Below are 19,929 nucleotides of genomic sequence, written 5' to 3' on the forward strand. Positions count from 1 at the left end.
GCATAACAAGTTTCAATCTGGACATGGGTTGTCTTGGAACTCTTCTCTTCATCCATGTATTTATTTCAAATGGGAATTATGCACCCTCAGAGAAGCAAAAACTTGTGTAGAGTTATCAGAGCGCTCCACACACCCATCCCTTTCTGTTATCCAATTACCTGGCAAGTCGAATGAAGAATCAGTAATTTTCTTGGTGACCATGGAATTAAAATAAAAGATATATTTTTAAGGAATATTTTTATGAGTACATCTAATCCAGAAAAATAATCCCTTCCTTAAAACGGAATAGCTCTCTGCTGAGCAGAATATTTGTGACTAGACAATGCTTATCTGGCTCTTCATCTCTAAGCACTGAAAAATTCTTTCCCTTTTTTATAGCATACTCATTCTTCAGGCTGGCATGGTACAGGTCATCAGAGTTAAACACGTATAGAACAATCATATTCTAGGCTTGCCTTCTGAGATTTTTCCAGGTCACCTCAGTGACAGGCAAGGCCGCAGATGGGAGGTGATACAGCCTTGAACACAGGTTCATTTGAATCCTGACTATACCACTGCTTAGCTATGGCAGACACTGTTTAGTGCCTACCTATTGGACTTTTTTTTTACCCTTTACATCTTCTACTTCTATTTCCATCAACTTCCAGGTCTTTCTTACTAGATTTTTTTTCCATTTGGCTATGTGTACAGTCTCAGGGAATAAATCACATTTACAGCTTGGAGCTATAAATATGATGTTTGGAGCAGAGGTGGCCATCTTATGACCATGAGGAAATAGCCTAAGATTAAAAAGTCAGTTTACTGGCCAGGCGAGATGGTTCACACCTGTAATCCCAGCACTTTGGGAGGCCAAGGCGGGTAGATCACCTGAGGTTGGGTCTAAAGGTCTCTATTTTCAGTAGAGGTCTCTACTAAATCACTTGAACCTGGGAGGTGGAGGTTGCGGTAAGCCAAGATCGCGCCATTGCACTTCAGCCTGGACAACAAGAGTAAAACTCTGTCAAAAAAAAAAAAAAAAAAAAAAAAGAAGTTTACTTATGATGGTATGTCAGAAAGATAGAGGGCTGGTTGCAGTGGCTCCCGCCTGTAGTCCAAGCTCTTTGGGAGGCCGTGGAGGATAGATCACTTAAGTCAGGAGTTCGAGACCAGCCTAGCTAATATGGTGAAATCCTGTCTCTATTACAAATACAAAAATTAGCCAGGTGTGGTAGTGGGCCCCTGTAATTCCAGCTACTGGAGAGCTTGCTGAATTAATCTGGAACCACCTACCTCCAAATCACTCCATTAGGTGAGCAGTAAGTGTTTTGGGGGCGTAAGCACTTGATATTCAACATGTGGTCTGCAGACCAGTAACGGCATCACTTGATTGCAGAACCACACCCCACCCCCACCACTGAATTATAATCTGCATTTAACAAGATGATTTTTTTTTTAAGACAAGGTCTAACTCTGTCACCCAGGCTGGAGTGCAATGGTGTGATCACGGCTTACTGCAATCTTGACCTCCTGGGCTCATGCGATTCTTCCCACTCCAACCTCTCAAGTAGCTGAGACTATAGGCGTCCGACACCACACCCAGCTAATTTTTGTATGTTTTGTAGAGATAGGTCACCCACATTGCCTAGGCTGGTCTAAAATTACTGGGCTCAAGTGATCTGCCTGCCTTGGTCTCCCAAAGTGCTGGAATTACAAGTGTGAGTCACCATGCCCAGTCCCAAGTGATTCTTATCCATATTAAATTTTGAGAAACACTGGTATAAGCTATTCCTCATAAGTTTTTATTTTTTGTAGTTGAATCCATCCTAATTGACACTGTGATATTCTCCATGTTACCCAAGACATATAAGCTTCAGTTTCCTTACTTGTAAAATATGGGTGATAATGTAACCATCCAAGGGGTTCATCTTGCTCCCTGCCTAGACAGAACCCATTTATCAAGTCAGGGGAAGTGCAGTAGAGAAAGAATAGTTCATGCAGGGCCAGCTGTGAGGGAGGAGTTTTACTATTACTCGTATCAGTTCTTAAGAACTTGGTTGGTAGGGGGAGGCCAGTGAGCCAGGAGGGCTGACTGGTTAGGGATGAAATCACAGGGAGTCCAAGCTGTCTTCTAGTGCTGAGTCAGTTCTTAGGTGGGGGCCACAAGATCAGAGGAGGCAGTTTAAGTTTAGGCTTAGCAAAATATCTCAAGTACTGATCTTAAGAGCAGTTTAGGGAGGGTCAGAATCTTGTAGCCTCCAGCGGCATGATTTCTAAACCATTATTGCTTTTCTTTTTCTTTCTTTCTTTCTCTCTCTTTCTTTCTTTCTTTCTTCTTTTCTTTTCTTTCTTTCTTCTTTCTTTTTATTTTTTTGAGATGGAGTCTCGTTCTGTCACCCAGGCTGGAGTGCAGTGGCACAATCTCAGCTCACTGCAACCTCTGCCTCCCAGGTTTAAGCAATTCTCCTGCCTCAGCCTCCAGAGTAGCTGGGACTACAGGCACATGCCACCACACTCAGCTAATTTTTTTGTATTTTTAATAGAGATGGGGTTTCACTGTGTTAGCCAAGTTGGTCTCAATCTCCTGACCTCATGATCCACCCACCTCAGCCTCCCAAAGTGCTGGGATTACAGACGTAAACCACAGCACCCAGCTAAGCCTTAATTTCTAATCTTGTGGCTAATGTTAGTCCTACAAAAGCAATCTAGTCCCCAGGCAAGAAGGAGATCTGCTTTGGGAAAGGGCTGTTGTTGTCTTTGTTTTAAATATTTTTGTTTTAAACTATAAACTAAGTTTCTCCCAAAGTTAGTTCAGCAGCCTACGCCCAGTAACAAACAAGGACAGCTTGGAGGTTAGAAGCAAGATGGAGTTGGTTAAGTTAGATGTTTCACTGTCTCAGTCATAATTCTGCAAAAGCCGTTTCAATCATAGTGGTATGTGCCTTCTAAAAATGCTGCAGTGATTAAATAAATACATAAAAACTGCAGCATAATGCTTGGCACATAATAAACACACAGTGTTGGCTGGGCGCAGTAGCTCATGCCTGTAATCCTGAAGCAGGTGGATCACTTGTGGTTAGGAGTTTGAGACTAAGCTGGCCAACATGGTGAAACCCTGTCTCTACTAAAAATACAAAAATTAGCCAGGCGTGGTGGCGAGCACCTATAATCCCAGCTACTCCAGAGGCTGAAGCAGGAGAATCTCTTGAGCCTGAGAGGCAGATGCTGCCGTGAGCTGAGATCACGCCATTGCACTCCAGCCTGGGCAACAGAGTGAGATTCTCTCTCAAACAAAACAACAAAAACAAAACCAAACAAAACCACTCAGTGTTAGCTATCTTTACTGGACTCTGCAGGCACCCTTAGTGTAGGTGGTGATGCTCGTGTGAAAATAGATTTGCCCTTCCAGCATGGAAACTGGGTGTTTCCAGAACATCTGTGGGGTGAGGCTTTTATTGTCATTGTTGCTGCCAGGAGTGTAGGACAGCCTACTTAAAGCAGCTGCTTTCCTGTGAGTTGGCAATTGACAACTTGTACCTTCAAGCAGGAGGTTTGATTTTATTTCTTACTTTTATAAGCTCAATAATAGAAGTCATTGTTGAGAAACAACTAGGCCTATTTAGCTAGATAGTAAAGTTATAAGCCAGCTAATGAAAACAAGGCATATTTGGAAGAACTGTAGGACATAAGTAAGATTAAGGAAGGAAAACCCTTCAAAGCTTGCTTACACAGTGACTTTACAACAGGGAAACTGGCTGGAACCTTTGTAAACTTATATGTTGAGTCATCAAAACTTTAAGCTGAGGTGCAGGTAGGCTGGATTTAACACAATAAAACAATGTGTGCATGCCAAACATGTACCAAATGCAGTAGATCCATATCTCATAAAGATATAAGGCCCTAAAACGATTAACTCACTTATGATACTCTACAAGTAAACCACATTTATCATAATAAAAAGATTTATTAAAGTACAAAATGCCAATGTGAAAACAAAATGTTTCTATAACCTCTGAAATGTACTATCTCAGAACTCCTCTGTGAGGCACCACACAGGTCACTCTAGGCTGGAGAGGAAGGTCAAGAGGATATCTGGCTCCAGACTCACCCACACCAGGTAATAAAATGTAGGTGTGGGCCCAGCTGGAAGTAAATGCTCTGGCAATTCAGTAGGGTGAATTGGCCTCAATAGACTTCAAGGGAAATGGGCATAGTTGAAACAAATGATTGGTCTGCCAACTAGGGCACCAGAGCACAGTAAGATTCCCCAGCATGAGTGGGGGGCATGGCATGAAGAGGACAGACAAAACTCATGACTCCAAATGTACAGAAATCTGGCTTTAGGATGTTAACCATGGTTCATTAGTATAGAATATGCCTCTGCAACAGGACTCAGTAGAAGCAAAGCAAGGTCTTACTCTTAGGAACCCCTGGTATATTAAGCTAAAATCCCCAAAATCAAGACTAAGTTGTCCAAGCAAAAGTAAAACTCGGGCTCAGGAAGCAGTGCCCATTACCAGAACAGGCTACCTCATGAGCATTAAAAGCTACAAATCCTGGCTGGGCACAGTGGCTTATGCCTATAATCCTGGCACTTTGGGAGGCTGAGGCAAGTGGATCACTTGAGGTCAGGAGTTTGAGACCAGCCTGGGCAACATGGTAAAACCCCTTGTCTACCAAAAAAACAAAAATTAGCCGGGCATGGTGGTGCATGTCTGTCATATCAGCTACTCAGGAGGCTGAGTTAGGAGAATCACTTGAACCTGGGAGACAGAGGATTGTAGTGAGCCAAGATAGCGCCACTGCACTCCAGCCTGGGCAACAGAGCAAGACTCCGTCCAAAAAAAAAAAAAAAAAAAGCTGCAACTCAGCTCTTCCATGAATAGCACTGACCACATCTCAGGTTAGACACAGCAGGGCAGAAGTGGTAGACAATACAGGATCCCAGTGGTCAGTGCTAATGAAAGGACCTACTCTTTCCTTCCAAAACTTTATAAATTGTGGGTGATGACTGGCATATACCAGGCTGTTTAAGTGCTTTTTATTCTAGCCCTGGATGGATCAAGGAACTGGGGTGAATGTAATGTTCTGAATGTAGGTTTTTTTTTTGAGACGGAGTCTTGCTCTTTCACCCAAGCTGAAATAAAGTGGCATGATCTCAGCTCCCTGGAACCTCCACCTCCCGGGTTCAAGTGATTCTCCTGCCTTAGCCTCCAGAGTAGTTGGGATTACAGGCATGTGCCACCACATCCAGTTAATTTTGGTATTTTTTGTAGAGATGGGGTTTCACCATGCTGGCCAAGCTGGTCTTGAACTCCTGACCTCAGGTGATCCACCCACCTCATCCTCCTAAAGTGCTGGGATTACAGGTGTGAGCCACTGCAACTGGCCTATTTTATTTTATTTTTGAGACAGAGCCTCACTCTGTCACCCAGGCTGGAGTACAGTGGCATGATATCGGCTCACCGCAACCTCTGCCTTCTGGGTTCAAGCGATTCTCCTGCCTCAGCCTCCTGAGTAGCTGGGATTACAGGCATGAGCCACCACACCTGGCTAATTTTTATATTTTTGGTAGAGATGAGGTTTCACCATGTTGGCCAAGCTGGTCTCAAACTCCTGACCTCAAGTGATCTGCCTGCCTCAGCCTCCCAAAGTGCTGGAGTTACAGGTGTGAGCCACTGTGCCTGGCTTACTTTTTATTTTTTAAATAATTTCTTTTTTTTTTTTTTAAAAAAGGATGGGGTCTCCCTATGTTGCCCAGGCTGGTCTCAAACTCCTGGGATCCAGTGATCCTCCCACCCCAGCCTCCCAAAGTGCTGGGATGAGCCACCGTGCCTGACCAAAAAGTTAATTTACTTATGGGGAAAAGTAAGCTATAATCATATAGTTATTCATTGATTTATTCATTACTTTATTCATTCAATAAAAAGTTCATTGACGACTGAGTGCACTGGGCCCATAAAGACGAATTTATTTAAAAAATTATAATATTGTGATTTACAATAAAAGGTACACACTTGGTTCTCTGTATCTGTTCTGCATACATAGTGTGATTGCAGAAGAGGCAAAAGACCTGAATGCAAAGCAGTAAGACAAGGCCTTTACTGGGGTCTTAGGAACTGTAATTTGGGAGACATAAATTTGGCTAGAGGCCAAATTGTGTTCCAGTAAAAGGGAGGAGAGAGGAGATTAATAACGAAGTCAAGGGTGATTACACAAGTTGTGTTGAAAGAATTGTCATTGGTAAAGGCAGCTGGCTTAGTACGTGAGTCTGTAGTTCACTGGTTGATCCTATTCAGGAGTTGCAGTGCTGGTGAAATTCAGCTGTTTTCCAGGATATTTTGGTGACTGCAATTTGGCCTAATTCAAAGGTAAAGGCAAGTTCCTGGGTTTTCAAAAATCAAGGTTACAGGTCCTTTGTAAAATGACCTTCTGACTCCATCTTAGAGCTCTGAACCAGAGGTGCAATATTATATGCCATATTTCATAGTGGAATGAACTAACCACAAATTGAAAATATTTGGGAAAAAAAGATGGCTACATCTGTACTGTATACACTTTTTTGTTTTTCATTATTCCCCAAATAATACAACAACCATTTACAAAGCATTTAATTGTATTAGATATTGTAAGTAATCTGGAGATGATTTAAAGTATACAAGAGGATGTGCCTAGGTTATATGCAAATGCTATGTCATTTTATAAAAGGGACTTGAGCATCTGGGAATTTAGGTATCTAAGGGAGGTCCTGGAACAAATCACCCAAAGATACCAACAAAGGACTGTATATATTTGGTCTTCTTCCCTGTTTCTTGGCATATAGCCCTTAAAACTCTTGAATCTCCAGAATGTTAAGAGTGTCTTTTGTATGCTAATGACTGGTGGCTGGGGGCCTCTAGATAGCTTCAAGATTTGGTCTGATCACTGGAAAGACTGAGCCATGATTGGCACTCCCCAAATTGCCATAGAGGGGAGAGGGTTGAGTTGATCATCAATGGCCAATGATGTAATCAATCATACCTACATAATGAAGCCTCCCATAAAAACCCAAAAGGACTGGGCTCAGAGAACTTCCAGATGGTTGAAAACGTGAAGGTTCTTGGAGGGTGCTGCTTCCTGAGAGGGCATGGAAGCTCTGCACCCATCCCATGTACTGTGCCTATTCATTTCTTCCATCTGGCTGTTCATCTGTATCCTTTGTAATAAATGGGTAAGTTTAACTAATGTGTTTCTCTGAGTTCTGTGAGCTGTTCTAGTGAATTGAGCAAAGCCAGTGAGAGTTTCATGGGAATCTATGATTTATAGCTGGTTAGTCAGAAGTACAGGTGACAACTTACTATTTGTCACTGGCATCTGAAGTAGGGGGCATCCTTGTGGGCCTTAGCCTTGAGCTGGTGTGATCTGACACTATCTCTAGGTAAATAGTGTCAGGATTTAATTGAATTAGAGGACCCCCAGCTAGTGTCTGCTGCAGAAATACTTGTGAGTTATTTCCCCACACAAACATGGTGTCAGAAGTATTGTGTTAAATGGTTTGTGAGTGTGGGAAAAACATTTTTGTATTTTTACCTGTTTTTTTTTTTTGCTGTTTTGTAGAGACAGAGTCTCTCTATGTTGCCCAAGCTAGTCTCAAACTCCTGGCCTCAAGCAATCCTCCTGCCTTGGCCTCCCAACGTGCTGGGATTCAAGCATGAACCACAATACCTGGCTTTTTTTTTTCCTTTTTTTCTATTTTTAAAACAAATATTTGTGGATCACTTACTATTGCCAAACAGTATTGTAGGTGCTAAGACTGGAACTGAGAATAAAATCTCAGACAATGCCGCTGACTTCTAGTTATATTCACAGATTAATGGAGGGTATAGTTAGGGATACAAATAAATATAATGTAAGATGATCAGTGTTATATAGAGGCATTATGGAAACCCAGGGGAAAATGCATCTGAATTTAGCTTGAGTTATGGTGGCCTGGGAATAATAACACACTTAGTAATTATTTAGTTTTTTTCTATGGGCCAAGAACTGTGCTAAGCAATTTACATATGCTATGTTACTGAATCTCACAACCACTCAATGAAGCTATTTTTCTTATTTTATAGATGAGGAACTAAAGCAGAGAAAGGGTAAATAACTTTCCCAAAGTCACTTAGCTTGTAAGAATGGAACCCAAATCTGAACCTGAGCCCCACCAAACTCAAAACATATACTCTTTCCTCTATCTACCATGCTGCCTTTCATTAGACAGAAGAAGATATTAAGGTTGGATCTTGAAGTATAAATAGGAAGTGAAAGGATGGATAAGGTGTGAAGACCTACCTTTTAGGTGGTGGGAACACCATGTGCAAATGAGGACTGAAAGAGCATGTTGCATTTGCAAACTGTTGTGATATAGGACAGATTAAATAAAGTTATAGTCACAAACAGCTGCCAAATCTCAGTCCTTAACACACAAAAATACATTTCTCACTGATATGATCTGGCTCTGTGTCCCCACCCAAATCTCATTTCGAATTGTAATCCCCATGCATTGGAGGAGGGACCTGGTAGGAGGTGATTGGATCATGAGGGCAGTTTCCCTGTTGCTGTTCCTAGGAAAGTGAATGAGTTCTTATGAGATCCAGCTGTTTGAAAAGTGTGTGGCTCTTCCTGCTTTGCTCTCTTTTTCTCCTGCTCTAATATAGTAAAATATGCCTGCTTCCCCTTCACCTTCTGCTGTGATCATAAGTTTCCTGCGGCCTCTCAGCTATGCTTTCTGTACAACCTGCAGAACTCAGAAATTTCTTTTCCTCATAAATTATCCAGTCTCAGGTAGTTCTTTATAGCAGTGTGAAAATGGACAAATACATTTACTTAACCATGCTGTTCCAGGCAGGTGGGCGGTGGATTTTCCTTCACGCCATCACTCAGGATCCCAGGAGGCCACTTGAGTTAGAGTGGCAAAAGAAAGTCTAGAGAATCCGGCATTTTTCTTCCTCAGCTTGGAAGTGACATACATCATTTCTTCTCATAGCCCATTAACCAGAACTAGTCACATGGCCCAACTAACAGCATAGGCTGGGCAGTGTATGAGAAATGAGAACAGTATTATGTGAGTATTGCTGGCTACTGCACCCTGCATTTACTCTAAAAAATGTTTTTTTTTTCTTTTTCTTTTTTATTTTTTATAATGAAGGCAGATGGTGGATCAAAGTAAAAAATTCTGATTCCTAACCCAGACCTTGGTGACTGGTCTGATTTTAACTTGTCTCAGGAAAATTCTCACTGAAGGATTTTGGGAGGGAACAGATCAATTCTGGGCCAAACCAAGATTTTGAATTTCTTTGAACCTGGTGAGAAGACCAAACTTTCAGATTACACCTCTTAGGTCCAGAGCTGAACAACTGAAAGACGCTGAACACAAGAGTAACCTGAACTGGGCGAAGCCTCTTGGCATTTGGACAAGGTAAAGGTTAAGTCTTGTATGATTCCAGAGTGTTTTATGTCTTTTTTTTTTTTTTTTTTGGCCTTAAGAGGAAGTCTCCCTCTGTTGCCTAGGCTGGAGTGCACTGGCATGATCTTGACTCACCACAACCTCCACTTCCTGGGTTCAAGCAATTCTCCTGTCTCAGCCTCCCAAGTAGCTGGGATTATAGGTGGCTGCCATCATGCCCAGCTAATTTTTGTATTTTTAGTAGAGATGGGGTTTTACCATGTCGGCCAGGCTGGTCTTCAACTCTTGACCTCAAGTGATCGGCCTGCCTCCCAAAGTACTGGGATTACAAGTGTGAGCCACCTCACCTGGCTGTTTTATGTAATTTCATTGAAAGTTTTTCTTATAATATTACTGTGTGATAAATAAGTTTTAAAATGAAAAGAAAAAACATTTTAAAATTTTCATGTTTATAAATCTCTTAATGGGCTTTTTCATGGAACCAGTTGGAAAAAATACAAGCAGTAACAGGATTATAATTCCTAAATAATATGGTAAAGTTATACACACACACACACACACACACACACACACACATATGTATGTGTATATTTTTGAGATGGAGTCTCACTCCCATCGCACAGGTTGGAGTGCAGTGGCATGATCTCGGCTCACTGCAACCTCCACCTCCTGCGGTGAAGCAATTCTCTTTCCTCAGCCTTCCGAGTAGCTGGGATTACAGGCATGTGCCACCACACTCAGCTAATTGTTGTATTTTTAGTAGAGACCGGGTTTCACCATGTTGGCCAGGCTGGTCTCGAACTCCTGACCTTAGATGATCCACCCCCACCCTTGGCCTCCCAAAATGCTAGGATTACAGGTGTGAGCCACTGTGCCCAGCCAAAGTAGTATATTTTGATGAAATATTACATATTTCAAAACTATGTGTATAACTTTTAGTATCAGAGGGTGAAGAGATTAGAAAGAGGATAGAATGATTAATAAACAGATTATTTGCCATTAAAATCTTCTCTTACCTGTCTTGTGATTAATTCTTCCAGAGTTTTTAGTGTGGTCTGCTTTCTTTATTACAAACATATCAAAGTTTGGTTTTAAATTTTATTTTAACACTTGCAAGACAACAAAACAGTTCTTTGCTGCTTACCATTGATCAGTCACTATGCTTAGAGCTCTATATTCTCATTTAATCTGTATAAAAAATCCTCTAGGTGCTATTACATTCCTGTTTACAGGTAAGAAAAATGAATCTTTGAAAGTTAAGCCAGGAGTGGTGGCTCACGCCTGTAATCCCACCACTTTGGGAGGCTGAGGCAGATGGATCACGACGTCAGGAGTTCAAGACCAGCCTGGGCAACATAGTGAAACCCTGTCTCTACTAAAAATACAAAAATTACCTGGGCATGGTGACGTGAGCCTGTAGTCCCAGCTACTTGGGAGGCTGAGGCTGAGGCAGGAGAATCACTTGAACCCAGGAGGCAGAGGTTGCAGTGAGCCAAGATATTGCCATTGCACTCCAGCCTGGGCGACAGAGCGAGCCTTCCTCTTAAAAAAAAAAAAAAAAAAAAAAATTAAATATTCTGGCCAAGACATTGAATTGGGATTTGAACCCAGGCTGGTGGATTTCAGAGATCATAGCTTTTTCCAGGTTTACTTATAGACAAGATGAGAGCAACAATAAGATAGTTGATAAGAACGTTGAATGAAAGTAATTTTTTGGTCAGGCATGGTGACTCATGCCTGTAATCCCAGCACTTTGGGAGGCTGAGATGGGTGAATCACCTGAGGTCAGGAGTTCGAGACCAGTGACCAGCCTGGCCAACATGGAGAAACCCCCATCTTTACTAAAAAATACAAAAAATTCTTTTTTTTTTGAGTTGGAGTTTCACTCTTGTTGCCCAGGCTGAAGTGCAATGGCATGATCTTAGCTCACTTCAACCTCCGCCTCCTGGGTTCAAGCGATTCTCCTATCTCAGCTTCCTGAGATTACAGGCATGTGCCACCACACCCAGCCAATTTTGTATTTTTAGTAGAGATGGAGTTTCTCCATATTGGTCAGGCTGCTCTCGAACTCCCGACCTCAGGTGATCTGCCCACCTCTGCCTCCCAAAGAGGTGGGATTACAGGGGTGAACCACCGCACCTGGCCAAAAAAAGAATTTTTATCCTTTGGCATATATTTCAATCTGGGCCATCAAGCACAATTTTCAAAGAAACCCTCTTTATTTTTCCAATCCTGTCACGCAAGAAATATTCTTGCTGTATACCCCTGACGATGCCTTTTTTAATTCCCCGAACTACTGCAAGGGCAGTTGGGCTGGGCCTATTAACAAGTCATAACATCAGCTGTGACAGGCCTTTCTGCTGCCTGTCTTCAACTTTCCAAGTGTCCAAGAGGTGGCTTAACCTGTACTTCCAGTTTATACTGCCACCAAGTAGAGAAAATATATGGAGAATACACTGTGCCAATTGCTTAAAGATGAAACAATTTTAATTTATTTTTAATAAGATAATTATCCCATTGGACTAAATGTTTATGATGTAAAGTTACATTCAGTAGTGGTGAATAGGATTTTTTTACTTGAAAGATCTAGTTGTATAATTCCAAATGACCGAACCAATCAAATGTAACCTTTGGTTAGAGACACAAATTTCCTTCAGCCTGAGTCTAAAGCCTGGAAAAAGAAAAAAGCAAAATAAATAAATAAATAAATAAGAAACATATTTCCAATATGATATTCAGAGAGTTTGAGAATATTTTAATTGTTTTGTTCTTTTGCAATGGAAATACATTTATAGTTTTTGTGTGTGTGTGTGTGTGTGTGTGTGTGTGTGTGTTTACTCTGGTTATTTCTCATTGAAACCTAAAAACCCACAGAGGCAGGAAAGGATAGATTGACAGGGTACCCAGAAAACAAGGACTGTTTGCAGTCTGACTCTAACCCAGAGGCATTGATACCAGCGTGTGGAGAAAGTTCAAATGCCAGATCTTGATGCCCAACATTGGTTATGGGAACAACAAGAAGAAAAAGCACATGCTGCTCAGTGGCTTCTGGGTTTCTGGCCTATAATGTCAAGGAGCTGTAAGTGCTCCTGATATGCAATAAATCTTACTGTGTTGGGACTGCTCACAATGTCTAAGAACTGAAAAGTCATAGAGGAAAGAGAAGCCTGACTGGCCATGAATCACCAATCCCAAGGCCAGGTTGCCCAGCAAAGAAAATGAATAGACGGCTGTTAAAAGACAGCAGATCTGAAATGGAGTCATTCATGCTGACATTCACCAAACTGAAACCTAAGCTGTACACCTGTAAGATATGACCCTCTGAGAAATCTTGGGGTCAAATGGCCAAATCCCATTAAGCCAACAAGATTTTGCCTATGTCCCTATAAGGAAGGTAACTTTGAAATGACCATCTGTTATTTGTTTCTTGTTTCTGCTTTTCTCCACTTTTTTCAGCCTGTTAAACTCTCCCATTCTGTCTAGCTCATCAGAACTCCTTTCTATTTTGTAGACTGTCTTAACTTTCCAAGTGTCCGAGAGGTGGCTGCCTGGTTTATAAATTGCCAACAAAAGCCAATCAGATCTTTGAAACTCGGCTGGGCGTGATGGCTCAAGCCTGTAATCCCAGCACTTTGGGAGGCCAAGGTGGGCTGATCACCTGAGATTAGGAGTTTGAGACAAGCTTGGACAATGTGGTGAAACCCCATCTCTACTAAAAATACAAAAACCAGTTCGGCATAGTGGCAGGCACCTGTAATCCCAGCCACTCAAGAGGCTGAGGAAGGAGAATGGCTTGAACCTGGCGGGGTGGAGGTTGCAGTGAGCCAAGATCGCCACTGCACTCTAGCCTGGGCAACAGAGTGAGAGTCTGTCTCAAAAAAACAAACAAACAAAAAAAAAAGAAAACAAAACAAAACAAAAAAGATCTTGAAACTCAATTCGTTGAAATTTTGTTCTCTCACACAGCTCATGTGTAAGTTTTAGTTGTGTTAAATAAAACCATAAAAACTCTGGGAAAAAGAAAGATTCAGATTCCCTAAGCTCAGAGTTCTCTGTATAGGTGTTAACTGGCCCTATTCACATTACCTCTGTATAGGTGTTAACTGGCCCTATTCAAGTTAACTTGGGGAACTGGCTCAAAAAATGCAGACATTGTAGCTACTGCTATTGCTGTTGGTAATAAACTATTTTTATCTTTGATCTAGGAGTCTCATGTCTTCTATCAGCATCCATGAAACTATGACAGACAAATGCATTAACTTGAAAGTAGGGTAAAATCTCAGATCCCTTATAGTTTTTTAAAAAATTTATTTATTTTACTTTAGGTGCATACTATATCTGGCATTTCTCCCCATGTTGACAGAAGCTGTCTCCAGAGGGAGAGACTATTTATTATTTCACTGAATGATATTACATGCCAGGCAGGATGCTGAGTACTGAGAATACAGAACCAGAGACACAGTTCTTGCCTGCAAGGAGCCTCCAGTGTATAGATTAGGAGCTTGCTGAGCTTGGTACTACTAGTAGAATTCCACAGTAGCAATATTACTAAGCTAGTTAAACTCAGAAGGTGGTCAAACTCTGACTAATAAAATCCTAGCTGCAATTGTGATCACAGCCCAACAACAGGATGGATACTTCTCTGCAGATGGCAGGAAGCTGAGAAGCACAAAGAGGTGCATAGGGACTTAAAGAGATCTCTAAAACAGTACTCCTAAGCCTTTAGAAGGTCAAGAAAGAAGATGCCTTTTAGATGGTTACTCTTTCTATATTTCCTTTGAATAAACTGCCCTAAAGAGTGACAGTAGGAGTGTTACTTTTTGGCCCAGAGATCAAAGGACATGTCTGCTGTGCAGACACCTGGTGATGAGCCCTTTGGAAGTGGGATTTCTAACTTTAGGGTTGCATCTAGGATGGGAGAGAAGGCACATACTACCTTAAATGCAGGATCAACCAGTGAACAGGCCTGCACAAGAAGGATAGGAAAGTCATAAATAGAGGAAGACTAGAGTCCCAAAGCTGTGGGTGAAACAGAAGTGGTTTCAGATCCAGGACCCAAGAAACTCTGAGTTTTTAATAGACAGGGACTCCATCAGAAAGTAGGATGTCATTTCCTTATGATGATAGTAAGCAAGAGAACCTGACAGGCAAGTCCTAGCCAGTAGTCTGGGCCTAGCAGACAGTCCACAGGTGCTAAAATAATTTAGTAAATAAACAGGGTATTCTAGATTCATCTGACAAGTTAGACACAAATAAGTATCATATGGTGTTCAGCACAAACAAAACAATACCTGGCAGTGGTGAGCACCTGTAGCCTGAGCTACTTAGGAGGCTGAGGTGGGGGGAGTTTGAGTCCAGCCTGGGCAACATAGTGAGACCCTGTCTCTAAAAATAAAATAAAATAAAATAAATAATAATCAAATAAAATGCACCTGACATTGACAACTAATACGAGGTAGCACAAAACCAGGAGCTTTACACATGTGGAAGGCATGAGTTTGGTCCCTCACACTGGGAGCAAGAATTCAATTATTCATTGAAAGTATATTAGGGCCAGGCATGGTAGCTTATGCCTGTAATCCCAGCACTTTGGGAGGCTGAGGCAGGCAGATCACTTGAGGTCAGGAGTTTTAGACCAGCTTGGCCAACCTGATGAAACCTTGTCCCTACTAAAAATACAAAAATTAGTTGAGCGTGGTGGCTGGTGCCTGTAATCCCAGCTACTTGGGAGGCTGAGGCAGGAGAATTGCTTGAACCTAAGAGTCAGAAGTTCCAGTGAGCCAAGATCATACCACTGTACTCCAGCCTGGGCAACAGAGCGAGACTCTGATTAAAAAAAAAGAAGTATATTGGGGCCAAGCATGGTGGCTCATTCCTGTAATCCTATCACTTTATGAGGCTGAGGCAGGAGATCAGTTAAGACCAGGTGTTCGAGATCAATCTGGGCAACATACTGAGACCCTGTCTCTAAAACAAACGAACAAATGATGAACAAATGAACAAAAGAGAGAGAAAGAAAGAATGAGAGACAGAAAAAAAAGAAAGAAAGAAAAAGAAGGAAAAAATGAAGGGAGAAAGCAGCGAACAGGACAGACAAAAGTCCTTGCCTTGCTTTCTTCTAAAAAAAGTTAAATCAGCCTCTGAACCACATGGGTCAAGGAAGAAGGAAAAACTGGGTTTTGTCATGCTTACTTTCAGGAGGGGGGCATTTACTAGGGATATCTTCACCTTCCCAGGATCCTACACATTCTAGAATATTCAGAGGTGAGCCCTCTGGTCTTTAGACCACACTGGCTACCACTGCTGGGTATTGATGATCCTAGTCCTATGGTTTCTTGGCTGGGCCACCCCTAATATTTTCAGGATCTAGAATGAGAGTACAAATGGAAGTTTATATACTATATGTTAAATATTTGGAGGGATCAAAGATGGCCGATTAGGAGCAGCTCAGGATTGCCGCTCCCAGCGAAATGGGGAGGGGGAGTGGATGCCACATTTCCAGATGGATTTTTATTGCCCACAGACCAGGAGATTCCCAGGCGGAGGAGCCCCATGGGTCACCAACGAGGCTGTGTTGGCTGGTGTGGCTGTGTTGGCTGGTGCCCCAGCGTGGCGGTTCTCCATACAAAAGACATGGGTCCGGGTGCCATTTTAGCTGGTGATTGGAGCTCCTGGGAGACAGAGTCGCCCATTCAACTGATATAAAAGGGGACTGAAACAGGGAGCCAGGACAGGAGATTGCTGGGCAAAAAATCACCACAAATCTCAGCACGACTGTTTCAGCCCATGCAGTGGGTCGCCGCATAGGAAATCACACAGATCCCAGTGCCTTTTCAACAGGTGACTGGAACACCTGGGAGACAGAGTTGATGGTTCAATTAAAAAAAAAAAGGGCTCTAAGGCAGGGAGCCAGGTGATCAGGCTCGGCTGGACCCACCCCCACAGAAAAACAGCAATCTGAAATGCTCTGGATTCAGAGTTTCACAGCAAGCACAGCTAAACCCAGGATGATCCAGCTCTGTGGGGGAGGGGCGTCCGCCATTACCGAGGCAGCTCACCACCATGGAGGTAGTCCGCCATTGCTGAGACAGTCCGCCACTGCTGAGGCAGCCCACCATTGCTGAGGCAGCCCACCATTGCCGAGGCAGTCTGCCATTGCTGAGGCAGCCTGCCATTACAGAGAGAGTCTGCCATTATAGAGGTGGGCTGCCATTGCCAAGGCAGTTCTAACTATACCCATATAAAGAGGACTGCAGGGAAGTTCACATGGCAGCTGGGCGGACCCCACAGCAGCTCAGCAAAGCCTCTGTGGCAGACAGTGACTAGGCTGCCTCCTTGCTGGGCAAGGCAGCCCTGAAAAAAGGCAGCAGCACAACAAAACCTCATAATTAAAGCCCTAATGCCCTGGGACAGAGCACCTGGGAAAAAAAGAGGGCAGTTTATAAGTTTTGCTGCAGCAGATTTAAATGTACCTGCCCAGTAGCTCTGAATGAGCAACGGAGCTCACAGCTCAGCACTTGAGCTCCTATAAAGGACAGAATGTCTCTTCAAGCAGCTCTCTGACCCCCATATCCAAATAGTCACCTCATGAAGGAGAGCTCAGACTGACATCTGGCAGGTATCCTTCTGGGACAAAGATACCAGAAGAAGAAACTGGCAGCAACCCTTACTGTTCTGCAGCTGCTGCAGGTGATCCCCAGGCAAACAGGGCCTGGAATGGACCTCAGCAGTCCTAAGGCAGAGGGGACTGACTGTTAGAAGGAAAACTAATAAAAAGAAAGAAATAACTTCATCATCAACAAACTGGACCTCCACTCAGAGACCCAATCTGAAAGTCAACAACTACAAAGATGACAGGTGGATAAATCCACAAAGATGGGAAGAAACCAGCACATGAAAACACCCGAAACCAGAATGCCTCTCCTCCTCCAAGGGGTCACAACTCCTCATCAGCAAGAGAACAAGGCTGGATGGAGAATGAGTGTGATGAGTTGACAGAGTCAGGCTTCAGAAGGTGAGTAATAAGAAACTTCTGTGAGCTAAAAGAACATGTTCTAACCCAATGCAAAGAAACTAAGACCCTTGAGAAAAGATTTGATGAAATGCTAATGAGAATAAACAACTTAGAGAGAAATATAAGTGAATTGATGGAGCTGAAAAACACAACACAAGAACTTCACGAAGCATACACAACTTTCAACAGCTGAATGGACCAAGCAGACGAAAGGATATCAGAGGTCAAAGATCAGCTCAATGAGATAAAATGAGAAGGCAAGATTAGAGAAAAAAGGGTAAAAAGGAATGAACAGTCTCCAAGAAATATGGGACTATATGAAAAGACGTAATCTACATTTGATAGGTGTACTGAATGTGATGGAGAGAATGCATACAAGCTGGAAAATACTCTTCAGGATATTATCCAGGAAAACTTCCCCAACCTAGCAAGGCAGGCCAATATTCAAGTCCAGGAAACACAGAGAACACCACAAAGACATTCCTCAAGAAGAGCAACCCCAAGGCACATAATAATCAGATTCACCAGGGTTGAAATGAAGGAGAAAATGCTAAAGTCAGCCAGAGAGAAAGGTCGGGTTACCCACAAAGGGAAGCCCATCAGACTCACAGCAGATCTCTCAGCAGAAACCCTACAAGCCAGAAGAGAGTAGGGGCCAATATTCAACATCCTTATAGAAAAGAACTTTCAACCCAGAATTCCATATCCAGCCAAACTAAGCTTCATAAGTGAAGGAGAAATAAAATCCTTTACGAACAAGCAAGTACTCAGAGATTTCATCACCACCAGGCTTTCTTTACAAGAGCTCCTGAAAGAGGCACTAAACATAGAAAGGAACAACCAGTACCAGCCATTCCAAAAACATACCAAATGGTAAAGAGCATCAACACAGTGAAGAAACTGCATAAACTAACAGGTAAAACAGCCAGCTAGCATCAAAATGACAGGATCAAATTCACACATAACAATATTAACCCTAAATGTAAATGGGCTAAATGCCTCAATCAAAAGACACAGACTTGAGAATTGAATAAAAAGCCAAAACCCATCGGTGTGCTGTATCCAGGAAACCCATCTCACAGGCAAGAATACACAAAGGCTCAAAATAAAGGGATGGAGGAAGATTTACCAAGCAAATGGAGAGCAAAAAAAAAGCAGAAGTTGCAATTCTCGTCTCTGATAAAATAGATGTTAAACCAACAAAGATCAAAAGAGACAAAGACAGACATTACATAACGGTAAAAGGATCAATGCAACAAGAAGAGTTAATGATTCTAAATATATATACACCCAATACAGAAGCACCCAGATACATAAGCAAGTTATTAATGACTTACAAAGAGATTTAGACTCCCACACAATAGTAATAGGAGACTTTAACACCCCATTGTCAATATTAGACAGATCAATGAGACAGAAAATTAACAAGGATATCCAGGACTTGAACTCAGACCTGGACCAAGCAAACCTAATAAACATCTACAGAAATCTCCACCCCAAATCCACAGAATATACATTCTTCTCAGTGCCACATTACACTTACTCTAAAATTGACCACATAATTGGAAATAAATCACTCCTCAGCAAATGCAAAAGAATGGAAATCATAACAAACAGTTTCTCAGACCACAGTGCAATCAAGTTTGAACTCAGAATCCAGAAACTAACTCAGAAGCTTCATGGAAACTGAAAAACTGGCTTGAATATTGACTGGATAAACAATAAAATGAAGGCAGAAATAAAGATGTTCTTCAAAACCCATGAGAATGAAGACACAACATACCAGAATCTTTGGGACACATTTGAAGCAGTGTCTAGAGGAAAATATATAGCAATACATTCCCACATGAGAAGCAAGGAAAGATCTAAAATTGGCACCCTATCGTCAAAATTGAAAGAGCTAGAGGAGCAAGATCAAAAAAACTCAAAACCTAGCAGAAGACAAGAAATAACTAAGATCAGAGCAGAACTGAAGGCGATAGAGACACAAAAACCCCTTCAAACAATCAATAAATCCAGGAGCTGGTTTTTCAAAAAGATCAACAAAATAGACAGACCACAAGCCAGATTAATAAAAAAGAAAAGAGGGAATAATCAAATAGATGCAATAAAAATGATAAAGGGGATATCACCACAGATTCCACAGAAATACCAACCATCATCAGAGATGATTACAAACAACTCTATGCACATAAACTAGTAAACCTGGAAGAAATGGATAAATTTTTGGACACTTGCACCTTCCCAAGCCTAAACCAGGAAGAAGTTGAAACCCTGAATAGACCAATAACAATGGCAGAAGTTGAGACAGCAATTAAGAGCCTACCACACAAAAAAAAAGCCCAGGTCCAGATGGGTTCACAGCCAAATTCTACCAGACATACAAAGAGGAGCTGGTACCATTCCTTCTGAAACTATTCCAAACAATCCAAAAAGAGGGAATCCTTCCCAAGTCATTTTATAAGGTCAACAGCATCCTGATACCAAAATCGGGCAGAGACTCAACAAG

General features: G+C 42.1%; 1 long non-coding RNA gene across 1 annotated transcript in view; it reads right to left on the reverse strand.

Annotated features, from left to right (window-relative positions):
* Nucleotides 1-11,291: 11,291 nt before the first annotated feature.
* Nucleotides 11,292-19,929, reverse strand: part of LOC108593400 (uncharacterized) — a 143,430-nt gene continuing 134,792 nt past the window's right edge. Inside the window, exon 5 of the long non-coding RNA XR_001913852.5 lies at nucleotides 11,292-12,077. This is a non-coding gene — a long non-coding RNA (uncharacterized LOC108593400). The remainder of the gene's footprint in view (nucleotides 12,078-19,929) is intronic.

Source organism: Callithrix jacchus, chromosome 8, assembly GCF_049354715.1.
Source record: "Callithrix jacchus isolate 240 chromosome 8, calJac240_pri, whole genome shotgun sequence".
In the NCBI taxonomy this organism is placed as follows: Eukaryota; Metazoa; Chordata; class Mammalia; order Primates; family Cebidae; genus Callithrix; species Callithrix jacchus.